The sequence below is a fragment of the Schistocerca nitens genome, chromosome 8, assembly GCF_023898315.1.
Source record: "Schistocerca nitens isolate TAMUIC-IGC-003100 chromosome 8, iqSchNite1.1, whole genome shotgun sequence".
NCBI classification, from domain to species: Eukaryota; Metazoa; Arthropoda; class Insecta; order Orthoptera; family Acrididae; genus Schistocerca; species Schistocerca nitens.
The window spans coordinates 138,886,337-138,900,686 of NC_064621.1; positions in this window are offsets into that span (position 1 = coordinate 138,886,337).

The window sequence follows — 14,350 nt, forward strand, 5'->3', positions numbered from 1 at the left end:
ATATTTGTTTGCAATATAGTCATGTATGGAACTGAAACATGGACAATAGGTAATTAAGCCAAGAAGGGACTACAAGCTTTTGAAATGTGGTGTTATAGAAGAATTCTGAAGATTAGATGGTTAGACTGAATAACAGATGAGGAGATGCTGAACTGATTTGGCGAAAAAAAGAGTACAAGAAGATGCTAGTCGATATGAAATATCATGAGACAGTAAGCAATTGTCAATTTGGCAATGGAAGGAAGTGTGGAGAGGGGGGGGGGGGGGGGTAGAAATTGTAGAGGGAGACCAAGGTATGAATACAGTAGTCAGGTTCAAATGAATGTCTGTTGCCAGTGTTACACAAAGATGAAGAGGCTTACGTAGGACAGACTAGAGGGAGAGCCGCAGCAAAACAATTGATTCATCTGCATTAAGTCTTAAGTTACTATTATCATTATCTGATACCTTATTGCCGACCGTTGTGGCCGAGTGGTTATAGGCGCTTCAGTCTGGTACTGCGCGACCGCTACGGTCGCAGGTTCTAATCCTGCCTCGGGCATGGTTGTGTGTGATGTCCTTAGGTTAGTTAGGTTTAAGTAGTTCTAAGTTCTAGGGGACTGATGACCTCAGATGTTAAGCCCCATAGTGCTCAGAGCTATTTGAACCATTTGATACCTCATTAAATATGCAGCATGAACAGCCAGGGTCCCCAAAATACTTCCTTGGGACATGTTTTAAGTTACTTCTACACTTGTTAATGACACTACCTTGTTTGGCACCCAATACATTCACATTTTCATCAATAAGTATCCATGTGATACTGACTCAAATGCTTTTTGCAAATCAAGAAATACTGTGTCCATATGACTGCCCTGAATCATGGCTTTCAGTGTGTCGTGTGAGAAAAGTTGGGCTTCACATGATCAATGTTCTTGGGATTTTGTTTGAGATAATTCATTACATTCATCTCATGATAAATTTATGTTCATAGATGTGGTACGTATCTCATAGTAACTGATAATAATGTACAGGGTGTTACAAAAAGGTACGGCCAAACTTTCAGGAAACATTCCTCACACACAAAGAAAGAAAATATGTTATGTGGACATGTGTCCGGAAATGCTTACTTTCCATGTTAGAGCTCATTTTATTACTTCTCTTCAAATCACATTAATCATGGAATGGAAACACGCAGCAACAGAACGTACCAGCGTGACTACAAACACTTTGTTACAGGAAATGTTCAAAATGTCATCCGTTAGCGAGGATATATGCATCCACCCACCGTCGCATGGAATCCCTGATGCGCTGATGCAGCCCTGGAGAATGGCGTATTGTATCACAGCCGTCCACAATACGAGCACGAAGAATCTCTACATTTGGTACCGGGGTTGCGTAGACAAGAGCTTTCAAATGCCCCCATAAATGAAAGTCAAGAGGATTGAGGTCAGGAGAGCGTGGAGGCCATGGACTTGGTCCGTCTCTACCAATCCATCGGTCACCGAATCTGTTGTTGAGAAGCGTACGAACACTTCGACTGAAATGTGCAGGAGCTCCATCGTGCATGAACCACATGTTGTGTCGTAATTGTAAAGGCACATGTTGTAGCAGCACAGGTAGAGTATCCCGTATGAAATCATGATAACGTGCTCCATTGAGCGTAGGTGGAAGAACATGGGGCCCAATCAAGACATCACCAACAATGCCTGCCCAAACGTTCACAGAAAATCTGTGTTGATAACGTGGTTGCACAATTGCGGGCGGATTCTCGTCATCCCACACATGTTGATCATGAAAATTTACAATTTGATCATCAGAATCAAGGACGTATAGTACATACTGACGAAACTAAAATGAGCTCTAACATGGAAATCAAGCGTTTCCGGACACATGTCCACATAACATCTTTTCTTTATTTGTGTGTGAGGAATGTTTCCTGAAAGTTTGGCCATACCTTTTTGTAACACCCTGTATGTACATTACAATATCTTAAAAAGTCAATGAGTATTTTGTTAAGTTTTCATATTCTCTGATGTGGGCATACTGGTGATGTTAGATGGTAATTAGTGTTTCAATTTGATTAGTTTCTTGCATGACGTAACCTGATGATCACCATAGCAATCACATGAGTATGTAATTTGAATCACTTTCTGATGGGCAATTTCAGATGTCCCTAACACCTATCCTGTATAGGTGATGGGAAGTTTCCATGAAGGATATGCATTTTTCGTAACTGACATTAGACATCAACTTTCACATGCTGAATCCAAAAAAATGATATGTTGAACATTGAATCCATAAAAAGTGATTTTCTGGGGGCACTCTTCTTTTCATAGATTATGTGCCTTCACTTAAATTTTAGGGATGTGGTCAGATGCTTTCAAGTCCGGGTAAGTAAATGCCCGCTGTGGGTTGCAACCATTGTGAGTAGGTTTACATACTCATTTTGTTGGAGGCCTTAATTTGATAGAATCCAGAGAAAGTTAATCAGAGTTACAACAATGCATCAACCCAACCACCTTATGCATTATGTTTGTAAGATTAATGTTTTTCTCCCTCTGTACTGCTGGAGTGTTGAGAGCTAATAATACATCTTTATTGAACAAACTAGAAAAAAATCTGTGGATAAATGGACCCACCTACACTACAGAAATAGAGAACCATTTTTTTTCTTTTTCTCAAGAAAGTATCAAAAGAAGGAGATATATTTTCTTTGTATGACATTTTATTGTGAGACATTCATTGATGTGTGTACTGCACTGGGATCCTGTTTATATTCTACAGTAACTTGGGAACAAGATGAAGATCCTGGAGAGTTAGATGCATTTGCAAAATTTGTTTCTCATTTGTGTATAAAATCTTCTCAGGTATTGTTGAAAGGAAAGTGCGAGTATTAGTTGAGGACCAATTGGATGAAAATCAGTGTGGGTTTAGGCCTCTTAGAGGTTGTCAGGACCAGATCTTTAGCTTACGGCAAATAATGGAGAAGTGTTATGACTGGAACAGGGAATTGTATCTATGCTTTATAGATCTAGAAAAGGCATATGACCGGGTTCCTAGGAGGAAGTTATTGTCTGTTATACGAGATTATGGAATAGTAGGCAAACTTTTGCAGGCAATTAAAGGTCTTTACACGGATAGTCAGGCAGCAGTTAGAGTTGACGGTAAATTGAGTTCATGGTTCAGAGTAGTTTCAGGGGTAAGACAAGGCTGCAACCTGTCTCCACTGTTGTTCATATTATTTATGGATCATATGTTGAAAACAATAGACCAGCTGGGTGACATTAAGATATGTGAACACAAAATAAGCAGTCTTGCATACGCCGATGACTTAGTTGTGATGGCAGATTCGATTGAAAGTTTGCAAAGTAATATTTCAGAGCTAGATCAGAAATGTAAGGACTATGGTATGAAGATTAGCATCTCCAAAACGAAAGTAATGTCAGTGGGAAAGAGATATAAACGGATTGAGTGCCAAATAGGAGGAACAAAGTTAGAACAGGTGGACAGTTTCAAGTAGTTAGGATGCATATTCTCACAGGATGGCAACATAGTGAAAGAACTGGAAGCGAGGTGTAGCAAAGCTAATGCAGTGAGTGCTCAGCTACGATCTACTCTCTTCTGCAAGAAGGAAGTCAGTACCAAGACTAAGTTATCTGTGCACCGTTCAATCTTACGACCAACTTTGTTGTATGGGAGCGAAAGCTGGGTGGATTCAGGTTACCTTATCAATAAGGTTGAGGTTACGGATATGAAAGTAGCTAGAATGATTGCAGGTACTAGTAGATGGGAACAATGGCAGGAGGGTGTCCACAATGAGGAAATCAAAGAAAAACTGGGAATGAACTCTATAGATGTAGCAGTCAGGGCAAACAGGCTTAGATGGTGGGGTCATGTTACATGCATGGGAGAAGCAAGGTTACCCAAGAGACTCATGGGTTCAGCAGTAGAGGGTAGAAGGAGTCGGGGCAGACCAAGGAGAAGGTACCTGGATTCGGTTAAGAATGATTTTGAAGTAATAGGCTTAACATCGGAAGAGGCACCAATGTTAGCACTGAATAGGGGATCATGGAGGAATTTTATAAGACTGAACCCTGAAAGGCATAATCAGTCTTAGATTATGATGATGATGATGATGATTGTGCATACTGCAATGTCTGGGGTTAGTACTTGCTTTAAGCCATACCAAAATGCTGGACCCATTAGTGAAACCATATGAAAACTGTTTTTGAACTCAGAGTAATTTGGTATCACTGACTCTGTGATATGGCTGTGGGCTTGTCTTTAGGTACTAGAAGTCACTACATCTGACAAACTGCTACCAAACTGCTGTCATACAATTCCGGTCTCATTAATCAAACAATAAAACCTTGTCCATCTATGGCATTTCAGTTGCATCTATGGCATGTCTTGCTATATGAGGATCAAATCCCTGTAACATTTCTCATTATTCTTTTAAATCACTTGAACAGAGTATTTTCAGAATCCCCTGAGATGCTTCAGAAGATACTAATACTTTCAAACCAAATTAATACTTTCAAACAATGCACAGGAATAGTACATTGAATCAAGATGGATGAAGATATGTACAATATATTTTGATCTGCCTTTGTCACTTCTCACTGTAGCTGCATCACTGTGGCTGCATCTGTAGCACAGGGATAGTTATTAATCCAGAGAGTGAATCTTCAGAATTAATCTTACCAAGGTTGCGTCAGCTGAGGCTCCAGCTATCGAACAACCAGCTTACCTTTTTTCTAGGAGTGCTACTCTTGCAAGTTTTGCAGGAAAACTTCTGTGGAGTTTGGAAAGCACGAGACAAGGTTCTGGCAGAATTAAAGCTGTGAGGATGGGTTGTGAGTAATGCTTGGGTAGCGCAGTTGGTAGAGCACTTGCCCATGAAAGGCAAAGGTCCCACGTTTGAGTCTCAGTATGGCATACATTTTTAATCTGCCAGAGTGAAAATTTCATTCCAGCTCACCACCTGGTTGTTTCCAACCCATGGTCATACAGGAAATACTTGCCCTAGATGATGAAGTTTCAATCTGAGTCAAGGCATTGTTCTGTGGCAACATTTTGAGAAGTTTCCTATTCATCATCTTCAGGCAAAGTGTCGGGTTCCTGACCATTGTGTGCCTTGATAGCCACTGGACCGAAGTTTCCTCTGCCTCATCTGCAATGGCTGTGCCAATTGTGGGCCTCCAGATGGAGTGTCACGGACAGTAGCAGGGAGAGCTGTGGGCAGTGGTGGGGGCAAACTCACAGTGTGCTGGAGGGTACAGGCATCATGTCCTGGTGCTACCTGTCTATTCCATCTGCTGCTTTCATCACTTTGACATCAGAGAACACTCTTGGCATATTCTTGCAACTGCTGCAACCCATGCAGAGCTCAGCTGAAAACTGCTATCCCAGTTGGCAAGGTAATCATCCACTGCCTCTTTGGTGATCAAATGCCATAACACGTTTGCCTAGCACAGCACCTTGGTCTGTTCAAAATTAAACATATGACCTTCACTGAGGCTGTGCGCTATAACTGTAGATTTGCCCATTTGGCCAAGGCAATCACTTCTCACATGTTCTAAGTGGTGCTGTATCTCGCCAATGTATTGTTTTCTTGCAACTGATGCTATAGACTCCCGGTGTCTGTAGTCCTAATTTGTCTTCCACTGAGCTGAGCATATTTCTGACTTTAGCTGATAAACAGAAAATGGTTCTGATATTTTTCTCCAAAATCCTGGCAGTCTTGGCCATAGGTGGTCCAGCATAAGGAAGGAATGCCAGCATTGAACAAGCCATTTTGCGACTACCCTCTGATACTACCAAAGAGGTGAGGAGAGAGACCTGCAGGATCCTTGACAAAGCAAAAATATTGAAAACTAACATCTCTCTCGTAACACAGGGCAATATGTTACCTCTGAGAAGATGAAGACACAGTCATCCTAGTAGTTGATAAAGGCAATGTAATGGTACTGCTACAATCAGTTGGTTACTGGGGGAAGATTGTGATGCAATTACAAGATCCATCCTACAAGCAAGTAGAAAAGGATCCTACATCAGTGAGGACAAGGAAGACCATTTCACCCCTAAACAACTCAGGAATGGACAAGGATATGGTCAGAGCCATGTACTCCAGAACACTGTTATCACCATAGTTGTATGGCCTCCCAGAGGTCCACAAGAAGGGAGTTCCACTAAGTCCAATAGTGGACATGATAAATTCACCAACATATGGAATAGCTAAGTGCTTGGTCCAACTACGAAAGGCTCTTAGGGGTCACTGTTCACACCCTGTCAAAAACTCAATGGAGTCTGTGAAGATGCTTCAGGAAACATATCTGGACAGGGGTGACCTCCTGGTCAGCTTGGCTGTCATGTTGCTTTTCACACAGGTACCCCTAGATGATTCCTTGACATTCTGGGGAGCCACTTTGCCCATGACACTGTAGAATTGTTCCACCACACACTCACTACCACCTATTTCCATTGTGGTGAAAAGTTCTACCAACAGTTACATGGAGTTTCCACAGGATCCCCCCTAGTGCCAGGCATCACAATTCACTTCAAGGAAATGGCTCTTGAAACTACATTCCTGAAACCCGGTGTGTTCTGCCAGTACGTGAATGACATATTCATGATTTGGCCAGGAGAATATAAAGTTCACTATGGATGTAGATGCCTACCTTTCCTCAATATCCTGATAAAGGAGAAAACTGATGGCACACTAAGACATTCTCTCTACAGAAAAAAAGATGCACGTGGAAATGTACCTAATTTCCCATAGCTTCGGGAAATCTTTCACAGGAATGGCTACTGGGAGACACAGATAAGACATTCTCTCCAGCCAAACACGAAGAATAATGTAGGTGATCCAGAAGAAGATACAAAGCATCTGGCATTCCTTCTATATGCTGGACCACCCACAGCCAAGATTGCCATGATTTTGGAGGAGACTAATATAAGAAGCTTAAAGGACAGAACTGATGGCACACTGTGACATTCTCTCTATAGAAAAAAAAAATGCACATGGACTTGTACCTAAATTCCCATAGCTTCGGGAATTCTTTCACAGGAATGGCTACTGGGAGACACAGATAAGACATGCTCTCCAGCCAAACAAGAAGAAGAATGTAGGTGATCCAGAAGATGATACAAAGCATCTGGCATTCCTTATATATACTGGACCACCTACCGCTAAGATTGCCATGATTTTGGAGGAGACTAAAATCAGAAGCATTATCCATTCAACGGCTAAAATCAAAAATGTTCTTGGCTCAGTGAAAGACGAATTAGGACTACAGACACCTGGAGTCTATAGCATCAGTTGTGAATGTGTTAACAATACATTGGCCAGATGCAGCACTGCACTTTTCAGCGCCACTTAGAACATGTGAGAAGTGTTGGCTTGGCCAAATTAAAAAAAAAAAAAAAAAAAAAAAAAAAAAAAAAAAAAAAACCTGTAGTTGTAGTGCAGAGCCTCAAGAAAGGTAATATATTTAACTTTGAACAGATCAAGGCGCACAGCCATGGAAACAGGTTCTGGGACTTGATCATCAAAGAGACAGTGGAGATATGGGTCCATGATGATCTTGTCAACTGGGATAGTGGTTTCCAGTTGACCACTGCATGTGTTGTGGGGGTTGCAAGATTACACCAAGAGTGCTCTTATGTGAAGGTGATGAAGGCAGCAGATGGAACAGACACACAGTACCAGTACATGATGCCTGGACCGTCCAGCATACCGTGAATTCCCCCCCCCCCCCCCCCCTACTCCACCACCACTGTCCATGGCTATCCCCATCACTGTCCATGATTCCCCTTCTGGAGGTGAGTGACTGGCATTCCTCTTGCAGACAAGGCAGAGGAGCCTGGTCCAGTGATTATAAAGACACACAATCCACATTAATCCAACACTTCATCTAAAGATGACGAGTTGCAAATTTATCAAAATGTTCCTGCAGAACGACACCTTGACTCAGGTGATAACCTGAGAAAACATCCTTGTCGAGATTTGTCAAGAATGGCTGCATTTCCTTATGCCTGACGCAGAGACTATCGACCATTTTCCCATTTTGGTGGCAGTCATATGAACATTTTTTACCCTTCTTGAAAAGAGCATGATCCCTTTCAGTGATCAAGGAGAGATTGTCCCAAAGATGTCAAAATGTCAAAATATATGCTATCAGAACCAAGTTAACAGCTGAATTCTTTACATTTTGTTCTTTGCAATACTGAGAAGAGTAACCAGCAACTACATCCATAAGCTTTTTTCTTAGGAATTATCTACAGGCTGTGACAGAGGAAGAAATGTAAATGTTGGGAAGGCATCAACAAAGGATTTCTGAAGAAAAAATTGGTTATGAGGGTGACTCGTGTATGGAGTGTGTAGTGATCCAGCTACACACGACTAACAAAATTAAGACCTAACCTGTTATGTTATCTAGTTCAGGTATGAATCAAGCCATATGTAGTGATTGTGACTCAGCCCTACCACTAAATGTTTGCCAAATTACCATAAAACACTGAGTCAATCCTGCTCATTGCAAATCTAATGTGGTGTGGAAAAAAATACTCTCAGATTTCTGCTAACAAAAGTTAGATCATTTTGCCTAACATCTATCTCTGCGTACACAGTTAAGTACAGTACAACTGCATGCATATATAGTTATGACGACGTGGCCGTAGGTCAATTATTTCTAAGTGAAAACACAGTGCTCAGTCTGCATATATTGCACCAATCAGGTGTAAGTAGCTCTGCTGTCATTGCCTGTTACATTCCGACTAATAAAGGATGTCACAATTTGAACAAATACTATGCCTGCATAACAGCACATTAAATTTCCTCACAGAAATTATGGTGCACACATGTTTCACACTCACCCAAAAGATACTTAAAATAGCAGGTGGTGGCAGCAGCACTAAAATTATGAATGAGAGAAATAGGCATAGGATTGGAAACAACTACAGTGATGGAGGTCAACAATATCTGCATTAATAACATGACATTTATATTACAAAAGAAGCAAATTAAAGATTATTTTCTTTGAACAGGAAGTTTACAATTTTAATAGTTGTTTTCGTCTTTGACAAGAGCTAAAGCAGTTATCCTTATCTGTTATGATGCAGGCGGTGAAGTGCAATGTCATCAATAGCTTATTGTTGCAGGCAGAGTATTGAAATCAGCTCCTTCATATGTAGATGCTGCAAATGATTTATCTCATGTGGAATTTTACTTTCCACTCAGCCATGATTTCGTCAGTTGCATATTATAGGCCAGTGGATAGTTGGACATTGTTACAGTTGTTGCCAACATTCAGCTTTGCACGAGCGATTTGTTATGTCTCTCATGCACAAAACTGAAGTAACACAGTTTAGTAGAGGGTTTTAAGGTTATTTCAATTGCGGAATTACAGTCTGTTCGTTTACCACGCCATTAAATTGACCATGAACTGGCCACGGCTGGTTCTAACATGCATACTTATAATGAACAGTTTCTATACACCTGTGGCACAATTAACAGTTCATGCACATAGTAGTCAGTGACAGTGTGAATATGCATTGAAACAATAAAGTATTTAAAATGCACACAACACAGTCACAGCGAACATAGTTCTTTCCAGAACATTGTAACTACAAAGTCACCTGTCCACAGCTACATTGTCGTACTTACCCGACACAGCTCATTTAGTGGTTTTACACAGTCTAACTTCTCTGTCCACTTTAAATGTTTTTACATTCTGTTACAGGAAGGAGCAGAAATGCATCTCATCATTAATCAGTTTCATTTCCACCGATTGTTTCACGGCATGACACAGTCAGCACACTTTTAACTTCCTTCTCACTACAAAACATGAGTGCAACACATGCTCTACTCACACTGCTTGACCCCCACAATCAATATTCTGGTCACTCTTGCTTTGCTCATACAATATCTCAGTATACATTTAACTTTACAAATTCATTCCAATCAAAATTAATGCAATAAATGATAAATGAAGAATCAAAATAGTTCACATATTAAGCAGACAACAAAACCTAATTACCAATGTCAAAAAGGGAGGTAATATCAGTTACATATTATTATTTTCAACAAACAGTTACTCATTACATTATAGAACAAAATAAACACTATGATATATCGCCAGAAATTCACGTCAACTATGAGAAAAGAAAGAAAGCAAGAAAGAAAACAGAAAAAACTTCTCATATAGGCTGCTACAAGCAATGTCTTAACATTTTCCAATAAGTGCTACTTTTAACCATTGCTCCCACCAGTTATGCAGATTGTGTACAGTATTGCTCACCATCTGATGATTGTCAAAGATTTTTCCTTTTGCAAAACTCCCTTGCACACTGTTATTGTGTCTGTCAGCTAAATTCTACACCATTGTCCTTCAGAAGTAGAATCCTACAAGAGAATTAATGTTTATATTGACAAGGCAAAGGTCCCAAGTTAAAGTCTCAGTCTGGCACACAGTTTTAATCTGCCAGGAAGTTTCAAAAATAGTCAGCATTTGAAAATAGAACATGGATAAATAAAAAATCAACTCACCAATCAGCAGCATGAAAAAATACATAAAAAGTGTGGGGACATGAGAGCTTCCAAGAGCCAGTGCTTCTGCTGCTGTAGCCACACATGTAGTCCACCAACATAACAGGCTGGTCCAGAGGGTTGCTGAAGCACACACTATGTCTTCAATAACCTAACAAAAAAGGTCTGAGGTGAAAATATCAACCCAGTGTATTTTCATGGGCAACTCTGGCAGCTACCTCTGTTACCAGTGATGCCTGTTTCACCAATAGGCAACGTCTGCATCACCACTAGAAAGCAAGGCGATCAAGGCATAACATGTTTACACTATGACAAACCATGGAAACTCCAGGTTAGAATGTCAAAAATATAAGGAAAAGATAGATGGCTACTCACCATAAGGATAACAAATTGAGTTGCAGATCAACACAATGAGAAGACAGTTACACATTTAGCTTTTGGCCAAAGTCTTCTTCAGAAAAGGAAACACACACATGCATTCATTCACACAAGAAAGGACACCTCACACACACACACACATGACCACTGCCGTCTCCAGCAGTTTGGGCTGGAATGCAACTGTCATGTAGAAGTGGGATGGGTAGGTGTGGAAAATAAGATGCAAAAATACACAAGGATGAGGGAGGAAGTAGGATCACTAGGAATGATTATAATTATTGATGGGAAGAATTTGGCGCATCAGATGCTGCATCAACAATCTGCCCTGTCATGTAGCCATATGTTGTGCATGTATGGGATCATTGAGACAATGTGGCTCAGAAGTATGTGAGGCTCGGAAGGCAGTGAAAAAACAGAGGAAAGAAGAGAATGAATGGACATTGCGTCAGTGATGGTTGCTTTCTGGTCCAAGCTGCTAGAGATAGCAGTCATGTGTGTGTGTGATGTGTGCTTTCTTGTGTCAATGGGTGTGTGCGTGTTTCCTTTTCTAAAGAAGGCCATATTTCTATTGTGGCTGTCTGCAACTCAACACATCATCTTTACACTGAGAAGCAGTCTGTCTTTTCCTTATGTTTCCACAATGTCAAGTGCCCACAAGTAGCCCATGTTGTATTCCACTGCCAGCACAATATTTAGGTCACCATGTGGCCCTGACACAGCAGTTTGGATTCCACAGCCAAACCAAGGTGAAGTCTCCAGCCAACAAACCAAGACCAACTTCCAGTCACCAATCCAGGACAACTTTGCCTGTGCTGTCCCCATGAGCAGCCAGCCAGTCAATAACAAGCTTTCATCTCACTGATCATGGTCCCTGCAGACTCTGGCACTCAGACTTGATGTCTGCCAGTTCATTGACACCATTCTGGACACCTCCACTTTTGCAGCTTCTAGGGGCAGCCAGCCAGTCAACAATGAACCTCTGCTGCCAACCACGGTCTCTCAGGACTCAGGCACCACGATTTGGTAATCACTGGCTCACTGGCTTTTTTATATTTAACTCGGAAAGCCATCCTAGGCATGGTTTACCTTGACTCACAAACTGTACTGTCAAAACTCCACACTAATTGTGGTTTGCTCCAAATATATTACTCTCCTTCTTGTCATTTTGTCATCCAGTTCTAGCAACAGTCATTCAGAATAAAGCGAGTCTTGTTTTGTGTCTATCTGGTAGCACCTGAATAAGGCAACGAGTTACGTGGCCAAAATATTGTGCCAGACCGAAACAAACATCTGGCAGTAGACCCGATTATTCCACATGTCAAGATCTCGCTGGGAAAGCCTGAAGAGTTATATAGGAGGATGCATTGGACAAGTCTTACGATGGGGATAGTTCAGGGGTAGGAGCATTAAAGTAGGAAAATTGGTGCAAGAGGATAATGGTGTCTAATCAAGATATTGCAGATATCAGAGGGGCAACAAGAAGCTGTTCTAGATGAGGAGGGCAAAATATCAGACAGAATGGACCTCATTTCAGGGCAGGATTTTAGGAAGTCATGGCCCTATCAAGTAGCTAATTAACAGTTTCAAGACCAGGATGGTACTGAGTAACAAGAGATGTATTCCTAAGTTGTTTTTTGGTGTACCAGGATTGGTTTTCGTGGCCTGAGAAATCTGTTATTGAACTGAGCTTGTGAAACAATTATTTACAGGGAAGGCAGAGTTGAGAATGGTGGTGTGTTGTTATGAAGGATCTGCATCTGAACAAATACATTTGAATCAAATGCCAATGCTTCACGGGACAGAATGTCTGATGACAAAGAAAAGATGACAACTGCAAAATTGAAGTACTGGTGTTTGTATGTTTAATGTGAACATAAGTATGTAGTTGATCCTCAGTGAAGGTGAGGTCAACATCATGGAAAGTGGCATGAGATTTGGAATAGAACCATGTGAAATTTAATTAGGAGAATGTATTAGGAGATTCTAAAAATTTTAGCAGGTCAGCCACACCATGAGCCTGTTTGGCAAAGATATCATCAATGTGTCTAAACCAAATCAGGGGCAGACATATAAACAGATCATGGGTATGGCCACAGCTAACAGGATGGTTCCTTCCTGAGTCAGCCTTTCCATGGGTGTCTTGGAAGGTGCTTCCCTGTGATCCATAAATCTTCAGCCCCTGTTCTGGTTTAGGTATGTGGGCATTTGGCAGTGGTGAGTATACAGGATAATATTCAGATGCTGTTGTCATGAATTAGACAGTTTATTGAAGTGATTACATATAGAATAGTCACAGAGTGCTTAACATCAAACATATACCACACCATGTCATACAGGAAAACAGAAAGACAAAGATAGCAATTTCTATAAGCATACACACTTGTTCATTGTTTCTATTATCAATTGGTGCTTGATGTTGATCTCATCAATTGATGCTGCCACAGCCACATTGATGACATCTTTGCCATATCGACTCAAGGTGAGGTAGACCTGTTAAAATTTTCGAAATCTCCAAGCATATTCTCCCACTTAAATTTCACTTGGTCTTATTCCATGTCTCATGACACTTTTCTTTATGACAACCTCATCCTCACTGAGATATACACTTCTGTTCACATTAAACCCACAAATGAACAACTGTACTATTGCTTAAATTTTGACATTTGCCATATTTTCAAGTCAAATGGTTCCTCCCGTACAGCCATGGCATTTGAGGCAAACATATTTGTTCAGATGAAGACTTTTTAGAACAGTACACTACCATTCTCAACTCAGTCTTCGCTGTTCGTAATCATACCACTACCCTAGTTCAAAAGCAACTTTCCTGGGCGATCACATTCAATCACGGTGCTGGTGATCCCTCCAAAAAACAACTTAGGAGTAAATCTCTTGTCACTCCATACTATCCTGTTCTTGAATGTATTAATCAGCTATTTTAAAAGGATTATGACTTCCTAAATTCTCACCCAGAAAATGAGATAAATTCTGACTGATATATTGCCCAAATTACGTTGTATAAATTTTTGTTTCCCTGTGCCCCTACCTCCCAAATCTCTGCAATATCCTGGTCAGATCCAACACTCCTGCATATCAATCATGTTGTACAATATTTTCTAATAATTTTGGGTTGAGTAACAAGATATCAGTTACACTTCATTTTCAAGTTCCACAATGTTTAGAGAATTATAATTTACAAAACATGAGATCAATCCATTTGATAGTTTTCCTGTAATTAACTGAAAATTATAACATGTAGTTTTCATAATATGTTGATATAGAAGCTTGAAAATTGGCTGAGACATGCCATTCTAGACCGTAGAAGGTTATAACATTATACGGATATTTTTTTACACAAATACATAAAGTTGTTGCAAATTTTCTTAAAAATTCACAGAGACTGCCATCTTATGTGGGGGGGGGGGGGGGGGGGGCGAGGCAGGG